The 22,342-nt window shown below is 35.8% G+C and overlaps 1 pseudogene; it reads left to right on the top strand.

Moving 5' to 3' along the window:
• The first annotated feature begins 21,229 nt into the window (after positions 1 to 21,229).
• Positions 21,230 to 21,785, top strand: LOC118528577 (HIG1 domain family member 1A, mitochondrial pseudogene; annotated as a pseudogene).
• The last annotated feature ends 557 nt before the right edge of the window (positions 21,786 to 22,342 follow it).

Below are 22,342 nucleotides of genomic sequence, written 5' to 3'. Positions count from 1 at the left end.
CTTTTACCTCTTCTGTTAGGTTTATTTTGGTTACAATTGTAAATGGGATTGGTTTCCTATTTTCTCTTTCTACTGCTTCATTATTGGTGTAGAAATGCAACAGATTTCTGTAAATTGATTTTTTATCCTGCAACTTTACTGAATTTGTTTATCAGTTCTAGCAGTTTTTTTGGTGGAGTCTTTCAGGTTTTCTATAAACAGTATCATGTCATCTGCAAGTAGTGACAGTTGTATTTCTTCTTTACTGATTTGATTTTTCTGATTGCTGTGTGTAGAACTTCCAGTATAATGATAAATAAAAGTGATGAGGGTAGACATCCTTGTCTGATTTCTGACCTTAGGGGAAAAGCTCTGTTTTGTTTTTTTTTTTCCCATGAAGAATGATGTCAGCTATGTTTTTTTTTTTTTTTCCACATATGGCCTTTATGATGTTGAGGTATGTTCCCTCTGAACCTACTTTGTTGAGGGATTTTTTTTTTTTTAAATTATGGATTGATGTACTTTATGGAATATTTCCTCTGCATCTATTGAAATGATCATATATAACGTGGGGCCACTAGCAGATGGTCAAGAAAGAATTCTTGAGACATTTTCAGTGCAAAAAGGTGCATTTATTATAGTTTGGGTACAAGACCCATGGACAGAGAGAACTGTACTTTGCTGTATGAAGCCAGTGGTTATATGCTTAGTGCTTAAGGAGAAGAGAACATGCAGGGACTTAGATCATAAATGTCTTCTTTGAATTTTTACTCATAAAATTACTTTTGCAAGATTTCACTGGTGCTTATCATTCAGTTCAATATTAACTATTTGGGAGATTTGCAGGCAGTCAGGAGACCTTTTAAGAATGTAGGAACCAGCTCTTATTAGATCCTTATTGAAACAATGCAGGCTATAGGTCAGCATTTTGGGCTAAATGTGAATATTTTTTCTGCTTCTAACCCTCATCATTTCCTCCCTGACTAAATTTTTGGTCCATAAATCTTTAAAGTTGTTGAAGTGTGAAGAGCTCATCTCATGGAACTTCTTCAAGCTGAGAAAGGGCCTAGAGATGTCCCTACCTATGGACTGAAATCTGTCCCTACAAATAACTATTATGGGGGACACCTGGGTGGCTCAGTCAGTTAAGTGTCTGACTCTTGGTTTTGGCTCAGGTCATGATCTCATGGATCATGATAATGAGCCCCATGTTGGGCTCCACACTTAGTGGGGAGTCTGCTTGAAGATTCTCTCCCTCTGCCCCTCCCCTACTCATGCTTGCTTGCTCTCTCTCAAATAAATAAATAATAAATAAATAAATAAATATTTAAAAACAAACAAAGAAGTAACTACTATGGAAGGCCATTACTATAGAGTCAAGAGTGGACACTGGGGTGAATTTGTTTCTAGTAGTAAGGAACATCTGTTGGCTTGGTAAAGGAATCAGGAACTGCTTGCATGTATCTTGGCAATAAAAGAGAACAAAGCAAAATAGACAAAACATTAGGATTATTATTATTATTATAAAAATAAGAGCAATGAGAAGCCCTTTCAATATGGACCATAGTCCACCTCCTGACCAGGAATGTAACCAATCATTAAGTGTCAATGTTGGGTCTTTAGGAGCACCAATTTAGTTATTTATATCAGTAAATAATCCTGTTATATTTTTGTTATAATCTGGAATGTAGACACAACAGTCCACTTTAATAATGACATGTGTTCCTCCTTTTGCTGCTATTAAGACACCTAATGTTATTCTATTTTGTGGAATTGCTTTACACATTTGAGTGACTTTAGTTTTTAGTAATGTAACGCTACTTTGAGAGTCATTTAAGGCCTTCATTGTGTATTTGTCAAAGGCTTCCATGTGCCATATGTCGTCTTCTAAACCTACTGATGGAAGAAAAATAGATGTCAGATAGTCATACCAATGGAACACAGATCTTGCCCATCATTGTTTTAGATGTGGAAGATAGGCTGGACTTGTGATAGTCTTAGTGTTATAGCCATGCATCTAGGAATAACCTATAGTACATCTTCTAATCCAGCCTGGTGTAAGCCATGGCCATAATTTTTACCCATATAACCATTGTGTTCCATTAGGTGCTAGACATTTTATGCCTGGTTGCCTGGTCCAGTCAGTAGCAAACCAACTGGTTGCCTCTAAAATAATGGTATGTTCACAGGCTTCTGGGAGGAGACATCCCATATTTGATGTAATCCTTCCCTGAGTGTATCGATGAAGGACTACATAAGAAATTTGTCATGAGCCTATATGTGGGTTGGCATATTCAACTAAAATTTTGATAGTTTGAGGATAAGAGAAAGGTCTTTTAAGCCCTGGAGGGTCCCATGTGACATTAACCATAGGCTAGCAAGAAAGATTTTTTTAGTAATAGAAATATCCTTATATGTGCTGGTATTGTGGTGATATATTATATCAGCTATTTATTGATATAAATAATGCTCATCTATACCTTTTAATGGCGAAACCCACCAGGGGAGGGCTGAAGTGCTTGATATGGGCAGTAAGCCACAAATCCAGCACAAAGATAGGTTTTATACCTCAGCATAATGTTGTGCCTAATGTAAAAAAGGGTTACCACTAAGGTATGGTGTGCATGTCTGCTAAAACTTTGGATACATTAGCAGAGTCATCTCGGATATATACATAACGTTTAGTCTTGATGTTAGCATAGTAACTTTTTCGACTTGCAGTCAGGATATCAAGGGCCATTAGGTTTTGGAGGGCCACTTTTCAAATTTGTGGGTGGCTTTATGTTGGGTTTGGTTAACGGTGGCTGCTACATGCTTGGCTAAAGCCTTAACTTGTAATTTTCCATCAATAGACATGACTCCCAAGACAAATATGGCTAAGGGATAAAACCATCAAGAAGCCTTCTTTGCCTGATATCTAGTCTTAATATCCTAATTTTGAAGAATCACTGCAAGTGGGAGATGACTTGTTCTGGGAAATAAGGGTACCCCCAAGTGTATTAGTCAATTCAGTGATAAGGAAGATGGGGCCATCTATTATTTCTATAAGTCCATAGTTAACCACAGGGAGTGAGGTATGCTTTGGTTTTTAAGGAGCAATTTTGTTATACCAGCCAAATAGAATTGATCAAAGTGACAGCTGGGGAGTGCATCCCATTGTCCAGCTGTTTAAATAATCATATGCCCATAGGGTCCTTTTATTTACCCACAGAGTGACAAGCAGGAAGATTGTCTATACATGAGCTGTTATGGCAATCTCTCTGAAGTTTACCTCAAGTTGTCTAGCTTAGGCAAACATTTAAAAGCAATCAAAACTAGAATCTAACATCCATAAAGATGCATTATTGAAACATAATTTTTCCTCTCTAATTTCACCCTCATTTCCAGAGATAGCCAAGTCAAGACTAATTTCTAAAACAAGTCCAGTTTTAACAAACTTGACCTAATTATTTACATAAGCTCAGCAAGAACAGTGATTAATCATATAGATCCTTTAAAATCTGCTTTTCTGGAATTTTTATAAGGAATCTCTAGGTTGACATTTTAATAGCCTCTTCAGGACAGAGTCAAGCCACATACTTGTTATCAGATTTGCCTGCACTACCTGTTGAGTATTCACCTGTTGGGTGAATTCCTCTTCTTGAAGTCCCCAAAGTATCCTGAAGTTCTTATACTTTCCAGGAAGTGATGTTCTTTACTCATCCAGTAAGGCTGTGGGAAACTCTGTAAATAGGGTATCAGGTCAATATTTCCAAGTGGTTCCATTGGCTCCATAGAGTCAACCTTAATTCCTTAAAGCTGTTTGTTGGGAGATTTTTGATGACTGCTTCAATTTCCTTAGTGGTTATAGGTCTGTTCAGGTTTTCTATTTCTTCCTGGTTCAGTTTTGGTAGTTGATACATCTCTAGGAATGCATCCATTTCTTCCAGGTTATCTAATTTGCTGGCATAGAGTTGCTCATAATATGTTCTTATAATTGTTTGTATTTCTTTGGTGTTGGTTGTGATCTCTCCTCTTTCATTCATGATTTTGTTGATTTGGGTCCTTTCTCTTTTCTTTTTGATAAGTCTGGCCAGGGGTTTATCAATCTTACTAATTCTTTCAAAGAACCAGCTGCTAGTTTCGTTGATCTCTTCTACTGTTCTTTTAGTTTCTATTTAATTGATTTCTGCTCTGATCTTTATTATTTCTCTTTTCTGTTGGGTTTAGGATTTATTTGCTGTTCTTTCTCCAACTCCTTTAGGTGTAGGGTTAGGTTGTGTATTTGAGACCTTTCTTGTTTCTTGAGAAAGGCTTGAATTGCTATATACTTTCTTCTTAGGATTGCCTTTGCTGTATCCCAAAGATTTTGAACAGTTGTGTTTTCATTTTCATTTGTTTCCATCAATTTTTTAAATTCTTCTTTAATTTCCTGGTTGACCCATTCATTCTTTAGTAGGATGCTCTTTAGCCCCCATGTATTTGAGTTCTTTCTGACTTTCCTCTTGTGATTGAGTTCTAGTTTCAAAGCATTGTGGTCTGAAAATAGGCAAGGAATGATCCCAGTCTTTTGGTACCAGTTGAGACCTGATTTGCGCCCTAGGATGTGATCGATTCTGGAGAATGTTCCATGGGCTCTAGAGAAGAATGTGTATTCTGTTGCTTTGGGAAGGAATGTTCTGAATATACCTGTGAAGTCCATTTGGTCCAGTGTGTCATTTAAAGTCTTTATTTCCTTGTTGATCTTTTGCTTAGATGATCTGTCCATTTCAGTGAGGGGGGTGTAAAGTCCCCCAGTATTATTGTATTGTTGTTGATGTGTTTCTTTGCTTTTGTTATTATTTGGCTTATATAATTGGCTGCTCCCATGTTAGGGGCATAGATATTTACAATTGTTAGATCTTCTTGTTGGATAGACCCTTTAAGTAGGATATAGTGTCCTTCTTTATCTCTTATTACAGTCTTTGGTTTAAAATCTAATTTCTCTGATATAAGGATTGCCACCCCAGCTTTCTTTTGGTGTCCATTAGCATGGTAAATTGTTTCCCAACCCCTCACTTTCAATCTGGAGGTGTCTTTGGGTCTAAAACAAGTTTCTTGCAGACAGCATATCGATGGGTCTTGTCTTTTTATCCAATCTGAAAGCCTGTGTCTTTTGATTGGGGCATTTAGCCCATTTACATTCAGGGTAACTATTGAAAGATATGAATTTAGTGCCATTGTATTGCCTGTAAGGTGACTGTTACTGTATATTGTCTGTGTTCCTTTCTGGTCTATGTTACTTTTAGGCTCTCTCTTTGCTTAGAGGACCCCTTTCAAGATTTCTTGTAGGGCTGGTTTCGTGTTTGCAAATTCCTTTAGTTTTGTTTGTTTGTTTGTTTGTTTGTTTGTCCTGGAAGCTTTTTATCTCTCCTTCTATTTTCAATGACAGCCTAGCTGGATATAGTATTCTTGGCTGCATATTTTTCTCATTTAGTGCTCTGAATATATCATGCCAGTCCTTTCTGGCCTGCCAGGTCTCTGTGGATACATCTCTTGCCAATCTAGTGTTTCTACCATTGTAGTTTACAGACCTCTTCTCCTGAGCTGCTTTCAGGATTTTCTCTTTGTCTCTGAGACTCGTAAGTTTTACTATTAGATGTCGGGGTGTTGACCTATTTTTATTGATTTTGAGGGGGGTTCTCTGTGCCTCCTGGATTTTGATGCCAGTTTCCTTCCCCAAATTAAGGAAGTCCTCTGCTATAATTTGCTCCAATATACCTTCTGCCCCTCTCTTTCTTTCTTCTTCTGGGATCCCAATTATTCTATTGTTTTGTCTTATAATATACCTTATCTCTTGAATTCTGCCCTCATGATCCAGTAGCTGTTTATCTCTCTTTTTCTCAGCTTCTTTATTTTCCATCATTTGGTCTTCTATATCACTAATTCTCTCTTCTGCCTCATTATTCTTAGCAGTTAGAGCCTCCATTTTTGATTGCACCTCATTAATAGCCTTTTTGATTTCGACTTGGTTAGCTTTTAGTTCTTTTATTTCTCCAGAAACGGTTTCTCTAATATCTTCCATGCTTTTTTCAAGCCCAGCTAGTATCTTTAAAATCATCATTCTGAACTCTAGTTCCGACATCTTACTAATGTCCGTATTGATTAGGTCCCTGGTAGTTGGTACTGCCTCTTGTTCTTTTTTTTGAGGTGATTTTTTCCATCTTGTCATTTTGTCCAGAGGAGAATAGATGAATGAGAGAACAAAATGCTAACAGGGTAACAATGACCCCAGAAAAATGTACACTAAACAGATAAGAAGAGACCTGAAACCAGGGGAAAAGAAAGGGAATGAAAGAAAAAAAAGAAAGAAAGAGAAAAAGATAAAAAAAAAAAAGAAAAGAAAAACAAACCAATTAACAAAAAGTGAATATGATCAAATATGATCAGGCTGGTGCATAGATCAGTACCACACACTAGATTTTGGGTGTATTTTGGTCTGTTAGAAGAAAGTGCCTCCCAAAATTTTAAAGAAAGAAAAACTTATATATGTACAAATATAATAAGGGCAAATATGATGAAGGGATGGAATATGACTGTAAAGATGAAAATTATAAAAGATTTTATAAAAGGAATTGATAAACTAAGAAGTTGTTTGAAAAAAGAAAGGAGGATTTAAAAAAAAAAGAAAAATAAAGGGAGAGAATGTGATCAGGCAGGAGACTAGAACAAAGCCATACACTAGAGATTGAGGGTATATTTTGATCTGCTAGAAGAAACTGTATCCCAAAATTTTAAAGAGAGAACAGCTTATATATATATCAAAAATAAGGTTAACTACTATGAAGGTATAGAATATGACTCTAAAAATGAAAAATAAAAAAGATTTTGTAAAAAAGGATTAATAAGGTGTTGGTTGAAAAAGGGAGAAAGAAAAATTCAAAAAAAGAAAAAAAGAAAAAGAAAAAAAGAAAATTAAAAAAATTAACTTTGAAAGACTAAAGAATCATGGGGAAAAAGCCATGAATTCTATGTGCAGTATTCCCCTAGCAGTGGAGTTATGCTGTTCTCATTGATCAGTAAACTCGGTCTTGGCTGGCGGTTCTTGCTGGTCTTCTGGGGGATGGGCCTCTTGTAGTGGTTCTTAAATGTCTTTGCCAGAGGCGGAATTGCCCCGCCCTTGCCGGGTCCAGGCTAAGTAATCTACTCGGGTTTTCTCTCGGGAGCTTTTGTTCCCTGCAAGTCCTCTGCAGAGCCTTGGAGGCTGAGAGAGAAAATGGCGGCCTCCAAATCTCTGCCCCAAGGGAGCCGAGAACTCAGGCCTCACTCCTCAGTGAGCCCCAGAGAAAAGCAGTCAATCACTCCCGTCTCCCCGGTCTCTGGCCACACTCTGTGCTCACCCGGCCTGTGACCAAGCATTTTTATCTCTGGCACCCGACCCTGTTTGGAGTCTCCAAACCCAGCAGATTCCTGTGGTGCACTCCCATGCTGCTCCTCCCAGGGTAGGAAGGGGAGTCTCCCCGGATCTGCCACTTTTTGGGTCCCTGTTGGAAGAGCAGTGGCCCAGCTGTGCTGTGGATCACGGTTTATGTCAACTCCAAGCTGAGAGCCCACTCCTCAGCTCCGTCTCTGCAGCCAGCTTCCCCGCTCTGATACCTGGGAGCTCGGCCACACTCAGGCACCCCCAGTCTTTCTGTGACCCCAGGGGTCCTGAGACCACACTGACCCAGCGAGAGTTCTACCCCCCGCTTAGCCACTGCAGTGACGTCCCTCAGCAAAGCCAACTTCTAAAAGTTCCAATTTTGTGCTCTGCTGCTCTATCACTTGCCAGTAACGGCTGACAGAGGCCCCCTCCCCCACCGTCTATCCTCCCAAACATCGCCTCGGATTCACTTCCAGAAAGTGGTCGCTTTTCTGTTCAGAGAGTTGCTGCTATTGTTTTTTTCAATCTCCTTTTGAGTTCATAGGTGTTCAGAAAGGTTTGATCCCTATCTAGCTGAATTCTTGGGACCAGTCGAAATTTAGGTCTCCTACTCCTCCACTATCTTGCTCCTCCCTCCTAAGCTTTCTTTTGGTACTGATGTAGCTGAATATTTGAAAATTACTGCTGGTAGATTTCAGAGGTTAGAGATTTCTTGCTGTCAGTCCATGGGGAGTTCTTTGTGGTTGTGTCGATGTAGGATATGGAATAACATAATGATCACCATTGTTATTGTCATTTGTGCTCCGATATTCAATTACATTGCTTCTCCTCCATTTCCAGTGAGATGTTGTACCATATTCACAATTGTTCAGCTTTATCTCGTTTTTTCTTCTTTTTTTAAATAATTTTTTATGACTCATCTAAGAATGGAATATGTTTTTTTGTTTTAACCATTTTGCATTTTTTAATATCCCATTTAAATATCTAGGGGGAAAAAGGGAGCATTTTTTTTTATTATGTTATGTTAATTACCATACATTACATCATTAGTTTTTGATGTAGTGTTCCATGATTCATTATTTGTGTACAACACCCAGTGTTAAAAAGGGAACATTTTTGTCATGCTTAGAGTGAGCTTGAATATTACACCAGGCTATCTATTTTAGGAGTAATTAATTTCCAGTGATGTGCAAAAATATTTTCTGCCTATCAATGTTTACAACTTTATCTTCTGCAATGCTCTAAAGAGCAACCATTGTTACAGTGATATAGAATGACTTAGTATTCCTCAAATATGCCATGTTATCCCAGGCCACTGAGTCTTTGCACATGCGGTTCCCTGTGATAACTCCCTGGTTATTACATTAATTGACACTTTAAAACTGAGCTCTTGGAAAATATGCCTGACTCACAGATACACAGGTTCTCCATATATACATCCAATTATCCCACTCATCATACTGTATTATAATTGTCTGTAATTCTTTGATAGAATACATATGTCTTTTTAATCTTTATTGTAGAATGCAACATAATTTCATACATATAAATATACCTTCTTAAATGAGAGAATAAATAAATATTTGAAAATATGCTTTTGTTTCTAACTAAAATAAGACTGCAATGAAATACTCTCAAGTGCATTCTAAAATATGTGTTGTCTTCTTTTCTTTGTTAAATAAATTAAACATGATGTTAATAAAAGTTAAGAATTCCAAATCAAGGGTTAAACACAATGTGTCTCATGTTCAGTAATACTGAAGTAAGTTTGGAGAATGCTATGTATTTTGAATAGTGAGATAAAAGCTATAGCTTAAAGTTAGGACCATGAGTTTATATTGCTGAGTTTTCTACCACAATTGTAGAAACACTGATTCCAGTGTTTATGGCTATTACACACTCTCAACAAAACACAAATAAATGCTTTCCCATAAGAAATTGCTTAAAGACAAAAAGCTTATTTTTTTCATAAATAACAGAATTACATTGTCTTTAAAGAATTTATTACTGTACCTCATTTCTTCAGAAAGATACACAGAGAGGTTACTCACCTAAGTCCATTGCTATCCTGATATGAATGACTGCCATATATAGGAGTGCTAAAAATATGGGTTGTTATTAATTTATGTACTTATGCTTTCTCCATTTTCCTTTCACAATATGAAATTGGAATGCAATGAATCGCAGTTTTTTTTTTTTTTCTCAACAAGCATTTATTAATCTGACTTTATTCATTAAAAATTATCAATCGACTCTGTGGCTTTGTCTGAATGTTAGTCAAGCAAACATTTGACAGCCATTCCCTGAGGCTGAAGAAAATTTGGTCTAGAAATAGAATTTGGTGGCATTTGACTTGCATGATGCTCCAGGGGCTTTTTCACAGGCAAAACTTTTACAATGTGCAGAGTTTCATTATTCTTTTTAAAGATTTGTATCATTATTATTTTAAATTTATTTTGATTGAGAACAAAGCATTTCATGCTGTTAAAAATCACTAAAAGCAAAATCCATAGTTCTTGGCTCCATATCTTAAAGCATTTTATACTTAGCTGTTCTGACAATGTAGCTGACAACTAATATTTCTTCTACGTTCTTGTGTTTCTGTCTTGCTGTTTCTGCTATTCCCTAATAAGGTCAACATTCCAAACACTATCTTAGTATTGAAGAAGACCTATCAGACATGATTGCTTTGGGTGACTGGTAAACCAGCTTAGGAGGTGTCCATGATGCAACTGTCAGATTTTCACAGAAGCATTGTTTTCAATAAAATCTTAGCTTCAGTTTGCTGATTTGAATGCATTTCTACCTCCATGCTAGAAAAATGAACTTTTCTTGCTTAACATTATTATTTTGTAAGTCATTTTTCTCTTGCTTTGATCTTAAAATTTTACTTACACTATAATTCATAAAACTTTTCAGATAATAAAACAGAGGAATGAGAAAATTAAATAGATTACCTATGTCACAAAACCAACAAATGCCAGAGCTGTTGCTAGATCTCTTGTTTCCTGGCTTTTATCCCAGTTGTTCATTCCACTTCTTTACCCAGGACTGACTTCACTAACCCCTCACTCTGGAAAAGAACCCTCAATTATATACCATAACACTTTGTACATTTCCTGCAAGCCACTTAGCAAAGTATTATTTAAATACTTGTTTATATTTTTCCTCCTTACTAGAAAATATGTTTGAGAGGAATGTTCTATGCTGTTCACTATTAGAAACATAATATCACTCAATGATATTTGTTGACTAATTCACAGCAGTGGAAACCAAGCAGCTCAAAACATTTTTCTTGATATTGATATTTAAGAACTGCTCTCTGCCTTGCTTCTCCAGCTGGCATGCCCACATATCTGGCTGCACTCTGTCTGTCTCCCTAGCTCTTGTTTTTGATATTCTGTCTCTTCCTTCCTCCTCCATATGAGTCTTCTCCCATACTCTACTTCTAACAGTCTCCTCCCCACAAACAGTACATTTAGGAGTGACTCTTAGTTCTGCCTTCTCCTATGGACATGCCAAATGAACTAGTACTAAATCAAAAACACATCAGTTGCTATCTTCATGCTACCAAATTCTCTCTACCCAGAAATTGTGTAGTTGCAGCCTAATTCTTTTTTTTTTTTTAAAGATTTTATTTATTTATTTGAGAGAGAACACAGAGGGAGAGGGAAAAGCAGACTCCCCACTGAACAGAGAGTCCAACGTGGGGCTTGATCCCAGGACCTTAAGATCATGACCTGAGCTGAAGGCAGACTCTTAACCAACTGAGTCACCCAGGTGCCCCTAAACTTATTCTTACATCCAAAGGAATTAATATAGTAAAGTGAATTAGTAAAGGCTTTGTGACTAGGCAGATCTGTATTCACATTCTAGGTGAGCCTCTAGCCTCAGTTTCCTCAATATAAAATAAGAGTAGTAATACCTAACACAAAGGGTTGGTAAGAACTGAATATATCCAGCACCTGATACATATAGCAGGTTGTTGTTCTACATCTTTTATTTTCTACATTGATAAATCATAACCCTTTTTCTAACAATGCTCCTTACATGTAGAGGAGTTAATTCCCTAGAAGTCTCCACAAACACTGAGGGATTAGAACTAACAGAGAAACACTCCAATCTCCCATATCTTAAATGCATATCCCTGACACTTTTCAGGGGTTCCCTGGATCAAGCCTCCATTGCTCACATAAGTGACCTCAGTAATAGATTCTGATGTTGGGTCTTCCTATTTCCTGGTCCCAATTTATTGTTTCCTCACTTTGCTTCTTGAGATCATTTCTCAAATAAATTACCTGCACTCATATCCTTGATATAAGTTCTCCTGATAGAAGAATACAAACTAAAATGCCCATACACCCTCAGGGATGTGAGTATGTAACCCATTATCTTTATTCCTATTTTCCCTTGCTGTTACATTTCTTTTAGCCTACTAACATAATCAAGTACATTCTCTATTCCTTCCTATTTTTTTTTTTTTCTCCAAAAAGAGCTACAAACTTCACTTTGTGTTTAGGTGTATTGAAGAAGTAGTTGTATATTAATATTTGCTACTTCTTCACCACTTGGAATCCAGTTTTCTCCCTTGCTACTCTGAAACTGCTTCCTGAAAGTTATCAAATGCATTCTAGTTGCCAAATTCTATAAGTCATTTTTCTGTTCTTATTCTCCTTGACATTTTGGGGTTTTGATCATGTAGGGTTCAAAGGTAGGCTGCCCCAAGATGGGACACTTTGGCATAAAGATTATTTTGAGTTAAAAATAATTAAAACCCAGCAGATGCAGGAAAAGCACTCTGATTCCCCCTCAACTGCCCAAACTTAGATTGAAAAGGAAAGCCTGTATCAGGAAAAGAACTAACAGAGACTCTCCTTTACCTAAGAAACTTACCTGCATAATATGGCAACCCTTGTTTTTCTAAACATCTCCTTTCACCTCCTGCTAATGGCCTCCCTCTCCTTTGTATCCTCCTACGGAGAGTGGCCCTACCCCTCTGTGCAGCTCATATAGGCTTCATGTTGCCTCAGGTCTTTGAAATTTCATGTCTGTGTAAATTCCCTGTGCATACACCTATTAAATTTGATTTTCTCCTGTTAATCTGTCTCATAGCAATTTGATTCTAAGTCCAGTTAGAAGGACCACAAAGTAGAGGAAGCTCTTCCTCCCCAACAATCACAATGTCAGGTGTTCCTTCCCTTGGTCATGGGACATAGTTCTCTTTTTACCTATAGATCCTCTTCTCTGATCATTTCACATATCCTATTGGATTATGTCCAAATGGTTTTCCTTGAGATTTAAGTTCTTCTACACTGTAATTAAATCTATTTTTCCTCTCAGAATGTTTAGTTTTTATTTTTTATACTCTAAACCAGTGGTTCTCAAAATCTGCTGCACACTGGGATCTTCTGGGGATCTTAAAACAATATTAATACCTAGCTCATCTCTCAAACATACTAATTGGTATAGATAGAAACCTAGGCATTGGGATTTTTAAAGGCTTCTCAGGTGGCTCTACTATTTAGTAAAATTTAAGAACCATTGTTTTAAGTAAAGATAAATTTAACTCTTAAATTTTTCAGTATTTGCCAACATCTTGTCATCATTAATTTTTGGTTTACATTGTTTCTAAAAATGTTTTCCCAGCCCTATTTCCACTTTGCCAAATCTTACCTTTCTTTAAGGTCCATTGGAAATAACATTTTATGCATTAAATGTATTCTAGTTGTTTCTGCCCTAAGCAGTTCTGACTAATTGTGAGCTAAACACATTATTAGTAAATCTTTTATGGACTCTTGCTTCCATAAGAATAAATTTATCTTCTTTTGTGTCCACTAATGTATCACAGAGTCTAGCAAAATACCTGAAAGTCATATTTGTGTATCTCAGGAAATACATGTTGAATGACTAACTTACTAACTGGCTAACTGAATAAGCCAACTGAAGAAAGACAAATGATCTCAAATGTCTTTTTTTTTTTTAAGATTTTATTTACTTGACAGAGAGAGACACAGCGAGAGAGGGAACACAAGCAGGGGGAGTGGGAGAGGGAGAAGCAGGGTTCCCGTGGAGCAGGGAGCCCGATGCGGGGCTCGATCCCAGGACCCTGGGATCATGACCTGAGCTGAAGGCAGACGCTTAATGACTGAGCCAACCAGGCGCCCCTCAAATGTCTTTGTTAAGGCCCTACTTTGTGAGAGAAATATCTATGTCTAATTTATTTAATATGCCTATCAAATCTTGGGGACAACTTTATCCATATATGTGGCTAATTACTTTTGGATGGATAATTTAATGAATGTATGAATGGCTTTAAGCTTAACTACTTTAATTTTTTAAATAGTAGATTCATTTGAAATTGACCACGTTACAACTTATCTAGAATTCAGTTTTTGAATAGAAAGATTTTGATGGGATATTTCTTTTCTAGTTTTCAAATATCTACTGTTCTATTAATTTAAGATTCTATAGCTAGCTATCATTTATTGAACACTACCTGTGTGCCAACCATTGGGATGAGCTTGCTGAAGTTATCATTTACTTAATTCTCAGAAAGGGTGACAGTAGTGCATGAGGTTAAGTGCATGAAGCTGGGATCCAGACTATTAGGTACAAATCCAATTCTCATCACTCAATTATTCATGGTTGCCAATAAATTAATCTTTCTAATTCTCATTCACTCACTATAAAATTAAGATAATAATACAATTCATTGCAATGTGTTGTTGTATGAATTAAATGAAAGATGCTTAGACAGTGCCTGGTTCTGAATAAATGCTTGTGATTTTGAGCTATTAATTTAATAGTTATCATTTAATGCTGATTACCTGATGAAAAATGGTGATTAGAAAGTGGGTTTTTCTCAGGGTCTCAGAGCTTTAAATGGAAGAGTCTAAATTCAAACCAGATTAGCAAAGTTTAGAATCTTAAACACTATACTGTACTTCCAACTAGATTTTTGTGCTCCCCATTTTTGAAATAGAGAGCACTGACTCTAATTATTTTTTCCACACCAAGCATCTAGTATAGTGTCATAGATAGGAAGTAATAACATCAGAGGAAAAGCAAAGGTAAAAAAGATTGATTTTCTCATAGTAATACACAGGAAGGTATATGAAGCAGTGTTTTGCAATATGCACAAGACTTACTCAAATGATGTTTAATCATCCTGTGTCCACCAAAATCCCTCAGAAATGACTACGTGAGAAGTGAGAAAGCTCAGCCTTCAAGTGAATAATACAAAGAAGCCCAATGTGCATCCTTACAAAGGTTAAAACCCACTTGGGGATTTGTTATTTCTCATCAGAAATCACCATGCCCCATGGAAATATTTCTGGACTTTTTTGGTGTGCAGTACTAACGTGGGGAGAAATTCAGTGTTGCAAGTTTGCCATGGTTGATAAAAACATTTCCACCATGAAAAAAATGGAATATTTTAAGTGTAGAATTGGTGAGAAAAGAGGAAAAATCAAGAGTGAAACTCAATATATGGACTAACCATACACAAATAACAATTTCTGGTAGACAAATTAATCCAAATATTGGGTGGGGAATTGAACAAATATAGCATGGATAAACTTGATTGAGAATTTGAAAGTGCTAATTCAAAGAATCTAATCCTGCCTATAAATTTCCATGGAACCTCCCTCCTGTCAGCCTATGTCTATGAGTGTCAGTCATTCTTTTTCCCAAAAATTATACTTTTAGGGGGGCCCTTGTGTGGTGCAGTCAGCTAAGCATCTGACTCTTGATCTCAGCTCAGGTCATGATCTCAAGGTCCTGGGATCAGGCCCTGCATGGGGCTCCATGCTCAGTGTGGTCTGCTTGGAATTCTTCCCCTCTGCCCCTCCTTGCACTAGTGCTCTCTCTCTCTCTCTCAAATAAATAAATAAATCTTTTTAAAAATGTGTGCACCTGGTGGCGCCTGGGTGGCTCAGTCATTAAGCGTCTGCCTTCGGCTCAGGTCATGGTTCCAGGGTCCTGGGATCGAGCCCCGCATCGGGCTCCCTGCTCTGTGGGAAGCCTGCTTCTCCCTCTCCCACTCCCCCTGCTTGTGTTCCCTCTCTCGCTATGTCTCTCTCTGTCAAATAAATAAACAAAATCTTAAAATAAATAAATAAATAAATAAAAATGTGTGCACCTGGCTGGTTCAGTTGGGAGCATGTGACTCTTGATCTCAGAATTGTGAGTTTGAGCCCCATGTTAGGTATAGAGATTACTTTTAAATATTGTACTTTTGTTGTTTACCTACATTACTAAAATAGCTTTAAGCTCCACAGAAATAAATTATGTCCTTCCTAATATTGGTATGTTTCCTTAGCCCTACATATTTGGCCTCCTTTTTCTCTAAAGCTATGTTGCTTGATATTCTTCAGAAAAAAATTTGGGTTCAGTCCGTGATTAAAACTATTACAAAGGTATTAAGCCCTGAAAACAGGTTTATAATGGAAATCCTGACATAACTTTAGCTATAGGTGACGTTAAAATAAAACGTGTCTCTACTTTGGCTCCCAATCTACTCAGTTAAGTGTAAAATGGCCATGTTAGCTGGGTGTGCAGTCATACAAAACAGCTCGGTAAATTATAAAGAATGTTCCAGCACCATCGCCTGTGCAAGTGCAAAATTTACTCAGGATTGTACATATTTAAATTAGAGATTAACTTGCTGATTCTGTGTTAACATTTATGACAAGCTTTGAAATATAGTTAATGTTTAATTTCCATTTCTACTGTTACAGTCAAAGCTTATTATAACTAAGGTAAAGGATATGTAGTAATACATAATCCCCTTTTAAAAAAAATTGTGAATCATATCTGCTCAAGTACAGAGCTTATCTACTTAGGCAAGATCCTACCTATAAGCAGGAATTGTCCACTGTCGCATAACATTTTGAAGTTCAGTAATTGTGTCACCTTCAAACCCCAAGAAGTTTGTAGGAGAATGAAGAGTGCATGTCTTCTTAGGTCTGTATTTCAGAAAATACATCAGTTCTTACCTCATCACATCCATATAATTTACAAAGAGATTATTAATTTCCAAATTAATTCCAAAGAGTTACATTAGCAGAAAAATTAATTACCCACTATTCACAGTGTTTCCTCACATGACTACAATGTAAAACAAATAAATATAATTCTCAGTAAGGAATGCCCAACTTTAGCACAACTTAAGCCAAGTTTTACTTAAAGAATTTTCTGTTTTCCTTCTTAGGATTTATCTGATATATGTTCTGCTGGTACTCACATTATTGGTAGAATACCTTTCATTTATTAAATCTCTAAGACAATGGTCAATGTGCTTCAGTTATATGTTATTAATTTTTGGACTTTCTGATACATGGGTAAATATCATCTAAAGTGTAAAATGACACAGAAATGCAATGAATTATTGAAATAACTTACAGTTATTCCCCTTATGATAAATAAAGGAAAGTTAAATATCAACCACGAGTAATAAACATTTCTTTGGGCCATGGCTAATAAGCATTCTATTATGAGAAGATTTCATTTTGTGTATATAGAGTTCACTATCCTTACCACTTTCTCAAATCCATCATGGTCTTCATTTCCCTCCTAATACAGTTTAGAATCCATGTTATATTACTAAATTCAATATCTAACTGTTAGAATAGAATCCATGGTATATTACTAAAATCAAATTCCAACTGTTGTTAAGTATCAGGAATGTAATCATGAAGTTGAATGCTGCCATCTTTGTTTCTGTGGGGACCTTGACTGTCACACTAAGTCACTGTCCTCTTACTCTCATTCTGCTTTTCTACTAGACATCTAAAAATTCTCTATTTGTCCATCAACATTTTCTTTCTAGATATCTCATCTAACCTCTTCCAATTGTGTACTCTCTATAGAAAGGCTCCCATATTTTTCCATCAATTTCTGCCTTCTTAAATCCCTACATACATTTTTATTTACATATCCACTTGGGAATCTAAGAGCTATCCCAGACTTATTTTATCCCTAAGAGCCACATATGCTCTCTCCCTTCCAAACTTTATCCCTAATATTCCCTATAACATCAATTGCTCAAGTTATAAACCTAGGAGTCATTCTTGATTTTTAACTTTCTCTCACCGTCTACCCACTATGTTAGCAATTTCCATTTATTATAATTTCCTTCTTTCCAATGTTATCTTTTTTTTCAAACCTGTATCCTTCTTACTTACACTGCTGTTAGACCATCTAATTCTTCTCTATGCTTCCACTCTTGCTTTCTTATAATTTATTCTCCACAAAATAGCTCTAATAGTTCTTTGAACACTGCCCTAATTAAAAATATTCAAAAATATCTATTCACACATAGAATAAATCTAAAACTTTTATCATGACCTTCAAGACACGGATACAATAGGAATCAAGCATTTGCCTTCTTATCAGACTTACAATAAAAGCCAAAGTCTTTACAATTGTCTCAAGTAGGAGCCAGCAAAGGGCCTGATAGTAATATTTTGTACTTTGTGTGCTCTATGGTCTCTATTGCAACTACTCAACTCTGTTTTATAGTGTGAAGTCAGCCACAGACAATACAAAGCAAAAGGTTATAGCTGTATTCTAATACAACTTCATTTACATAAACAAATGGCAGGTCCCCAGGTATAGTTTGCTGATCCTGGCCAAAAGGACGATATGTATTGTATCTCTTCCCACAACACACACACAGTCACACACACACACACACACACACACACACACAGGTCATCTGATATATTTCCCATTCTTAACTCCCTTGCTTCCTCTCTTCCAGTGATACTTGCTTCCATGTTATTCCTAAAAATGCTAAGTACATTCCTGACTCAGGGTCTTTGTAATTGTTGTCCTTTTCTGAAATATCAGCATGATTTTCTATTTCAATTCCTTTCGATCTAATTCTCATCTCTTCAGTGAAGCATGTTCTGCTCATCCTATTTTAAATAGCACATTTACTGTCCTGACTTGTTACTCCTATTCCTCTTCCTTGTTTATTTTCTTTATATCACATGTCAACATTTGACACATATTAGAATTTACATTTTTGCTTATTGTATCTATCCTTGCACTATGAGAGCAGGGGCTTTGTCTATATTTTTTGTTTGTTTTTTTACTGTTACCTTCCCATATCTTGGAAGAGTGACTAGCATATAATAGATGTTCCATAAATATTTTTTCTTCTTTTTTAAATTCTTCTTCTAAAATCTTCTTCTTCTAAAAATCTTCTTCTTTTTTAAACTGCAAAGTTTAAATTTTAGAAAACTATATATATATTTAGAAAACTATCATATATATTATATGTATATATTTAATATATACATATTAGAAAGTGCTTCAGTAGAGAAGAAGCAGACATATTTGGTTTCAAGTAATAGTAAGAAATTACAAGGGAAATAGAAAAAAAAGTAGTAGAAATATATAGTAGTCCCCTCTTATCTATGTGGGATGCATTCCAAGACCTTCGGTGAATGCCTGAAACCATGGATAATGCCAAACCCTTATATACTATGATTTTCCTATGCATACATACCCATGATAAAGTTTAATTTATAAATTAGGCACAGTAAGAGATAAACAACAATACCTGATAATAAAATAGAACAATTTTAACAATATATTGTATATTATATTTTATTATATTTATATGTATATTGTATATTATTACAATGTATTGTAATAATTGTTATGTGCAACAGGTCTCTAACTTTCTGTCTCTCCCAAAATATCTGACTGTATTGTGCTCACTTGTGATGATGTGAGATAAGATGCCTATGTGATGAGATGAAGTGAGTTTAGTGACATAAGCATGGTGACACAGCATTAGGCTACTACTGACCTTCTGATAAGTCAGAGGGAGGATTATCTGCTCCAGGACCACAGTTGACCACAGGTAACTGAAACCAATGGAAACAAAGTGGATAAGGGGGGACTACTGTAATCCTGGATGTCCTCTAAACTTTGAAGTCAACTTTATTTGATCCTTGATAATTCCCATTAGGCAAACTGGTGTAAAGAGTTAACTATTCCTTGTTCCCTGTTCTCGTGTTTTTGTAAGATTTTGTTGCACTTCCCAGAGGGGGCAGTAGTGAGCGCGTTGTCCAGCCCTTTATTAAATCTTTCCTAGAGAACCTCTATGATCACTGAATTCATTGATAATCACACTCTAGCATTTACCAAGAATTTAAGCAAAAACATTTTGTGGTTAACTCATTTCATTCCTCTTCTGTTAAATTTCATTTTTTAAAATTGTCAATATGTACTTACTAGTTAATATTAAAAAAATACAAGATAAAAAGTGAAAATACCCAGGCTATCTCTTTTATTCTGCTCTTTAGTTATGACTAATGTTGTTAATTTGTTGTGTAGGCTTCTACAACTTTTTACTCATGTGGTTACAAATACTTTTTTCATAAATAACATCAAGCGTTTATATTATCTATGATTTACCTTTTTACCTAACCACATAGTATAAACATCATTTCACATTAGTACTTATGAACCTATTTCATTATTTTTACTTTTTAAAAATTAAATCCCACATAATGAATAAACCACACATATGTCGGCATTCCTTATAGAAAGATTTTTTTCCTCATATTTAAATAATTCAAACAACATCACAAACAAGTGCTTTGAACATGTAATCATTATAATTATGTATTAGTACTACTTTGGTTTAGACTCCTAGAAGTAGAATTGCTAAAGCAAAGAGTTTATACTTTTTAATAAACTCTAAAACTATTTCAATTATAATCTCACTATCAGTGTATGAGAAAAACCATTTTTTGACAACTCAGTGTTTCTCAATACTTTTATTTGCTATCTGAGAAATAAAATTTGAATTTTACTTTAAATTCCCTATTTTGAATTTCCCTGATTATGAAAGGTATTGATCATCTTTTCTTATGTTTATGTCTGTTTTAAATATTTTCTGTAATGAATATCCTATTCATATCCTTAGCATATATTTTTTATGATACAGATTTTTAATATTGATATGTATATATGTTGACATTAAAATTTTGTTTATTATGTACAGATAATTTTCTTTGACCTGTACTTTTTTCTTTTGTTTGATTTATTTGTCCTTGCAAATTTTTTAATTTATATAATATAAAATCATATACATATATAATTTTTAGTGTAGAAAAGATTACTGTATACACATATAATACATGCAAAGTGCATATGTGTAATTTTTACTGTTGCAATTTGTTTGGTTAGATTTATATGATAATCTTAAATTTGACAGAACTTGATTAAATTCAGAGGCACATGATTGAATATAGAAAAATCTAACCTAAAGATGTGTGGGATACAATTTCTCTTAACATTAGAGTTCCTATGAAACTCTTAGGTTTTTGGTTTATATGCATAAATCATTATGAAAAATGGAATATATTTATGGCACATTTATTTTTTAATTTTCTGATTTTCAATATATAATGCAATATAAATAAGTAAATTAATGCATAGAAAAATCATTGGTTGAAAAAAATAAAAAGAAAAACCATTGGTGGGAAATGTTTTCATGTATATTCTTGGGGTCGTTCCCAAATTTTGATTCAGTTTGCCTAATAAGTCTAGGAATTTATATTTTAACAAGCACCCTTGACCTTTTTTTTTTTTTTTTTTGGTATACATCTCTAGAAATTTCTAACTTACACACAGTTTTGATTATTAATGAGATTACATTAGCTCTGGTATAAGCAATTAAAAAATAATTGTATAAAATGTGTATTCAGAAGAACCCGGCTGGACGGCGAGCGTGGGAGAGAGCCAGAAACCAGTTGGAGCGGAAGTCCTGTCATTGTAGGAGAGAGATTGCCATCCCCTTCCTTCCTGAAGGAGGGAGAAAAAACTTCTGCTCTGTTGACCAGTTGAACAATTTACACTGATCCAGAGGAGGATTCTTCAGCCACTTTGTCAACCGGCACAGATGTTTCTCTTTCTTCATAGGATGAAGATCAGGGATCTAAACTTATCCGAAAAGCTAGAGAAGCACCGTTTATTCCCATTGGAATGGCGGGGTTTGCAGCAATCGTTGCATATGGATTATATAAAGTGAAGAGCAGGGGAAATACTAAAATGTCTGTTCACCTGATCCACATGCGTGTGGCAGCCCAAGGCTTTGTTGTGGGAGCAATGACTCTTGGTATGGGCTATTCCATGTATAAGGAATTCTGGGCAAAGCCTAAACCTTAGAAGAAGAGAAGCGGTCTTGGTTTTGTTGGTGGTGCTTGCTTTAGCTAGGCATCTCATATTGAGTTTATGTTTATGTTGAAAATAAATCGTTTGAATGGGTCACACAATAACACAGTAATTTAAATATTGGCTTCCTTTCTTGCAGGCTTGATTTGCCTGGTAACCAAATTACTAGTGACCAGTTAACTAGCTAGGTCATTCAGCGGAGTCAAATTAGAACAAAAGAAACATGTCACTTTTATTTATTTATTTTTTTAAAGATTTTATTTATTTATTTGGCAGAGAGAGACAGAGCGAGAGAGGGAACACAAGTAGGGGGAGTGGGAGAGGGAGAAGCAGGCTTCCGGCAGAGCAGGGAGCCCGATGCGGGGCTCGATCCCAGGACCCTGAGATCATGACCTGAGCCGAATGCAGACACTTAAGGACTGAGCTACCCAGGCGCCCCAACATGTCACTTTTAAATGTACTTGACAGTGATAAAATATGCTCCTTCTTAAACTCTTCTGATAAAATCAGTTATAAAGAGGACAATTTGCCAATTCTGAGTACTTCCACTTGCTGCAGAATATCACATTGTTTTGATGCTATGTAGGAATCCCATTTAACTTTTTTCTGCTTGTTTTGCAGACTGATTGAGTACTTCAGTTTTTAGGGCTGGTTGGCTCTTAACCCTTTCAGAACAGTGCATGGAATATAATATAATAAGCTTCCCCACAACCGAAAATACGTGTATTTAAACCAAACCTAAAAAAGCTGATAACAGCTGCTTAGAAGTAGTATTTATTTCGGAAT

This window comes from Halichoerus grypus, chromosome 11 (assembly GCF_964656455.1).
Source record: "Halichoerus grypus chromosome 11, mHalGry1.hap1.1, whole genome shotgun sequence".
Lineage (NCBI taxonomy): Eukaryota > Metazoa > Chordata > Mammalia > Carnivora > Phocidae > Halichoerus > Halichoerus grypus.
The sequence above is the reverse complement of the archived record's forward strand: the minus strand, read 5'-3'. Positions and strand labels throughout refer to the sequence as shown.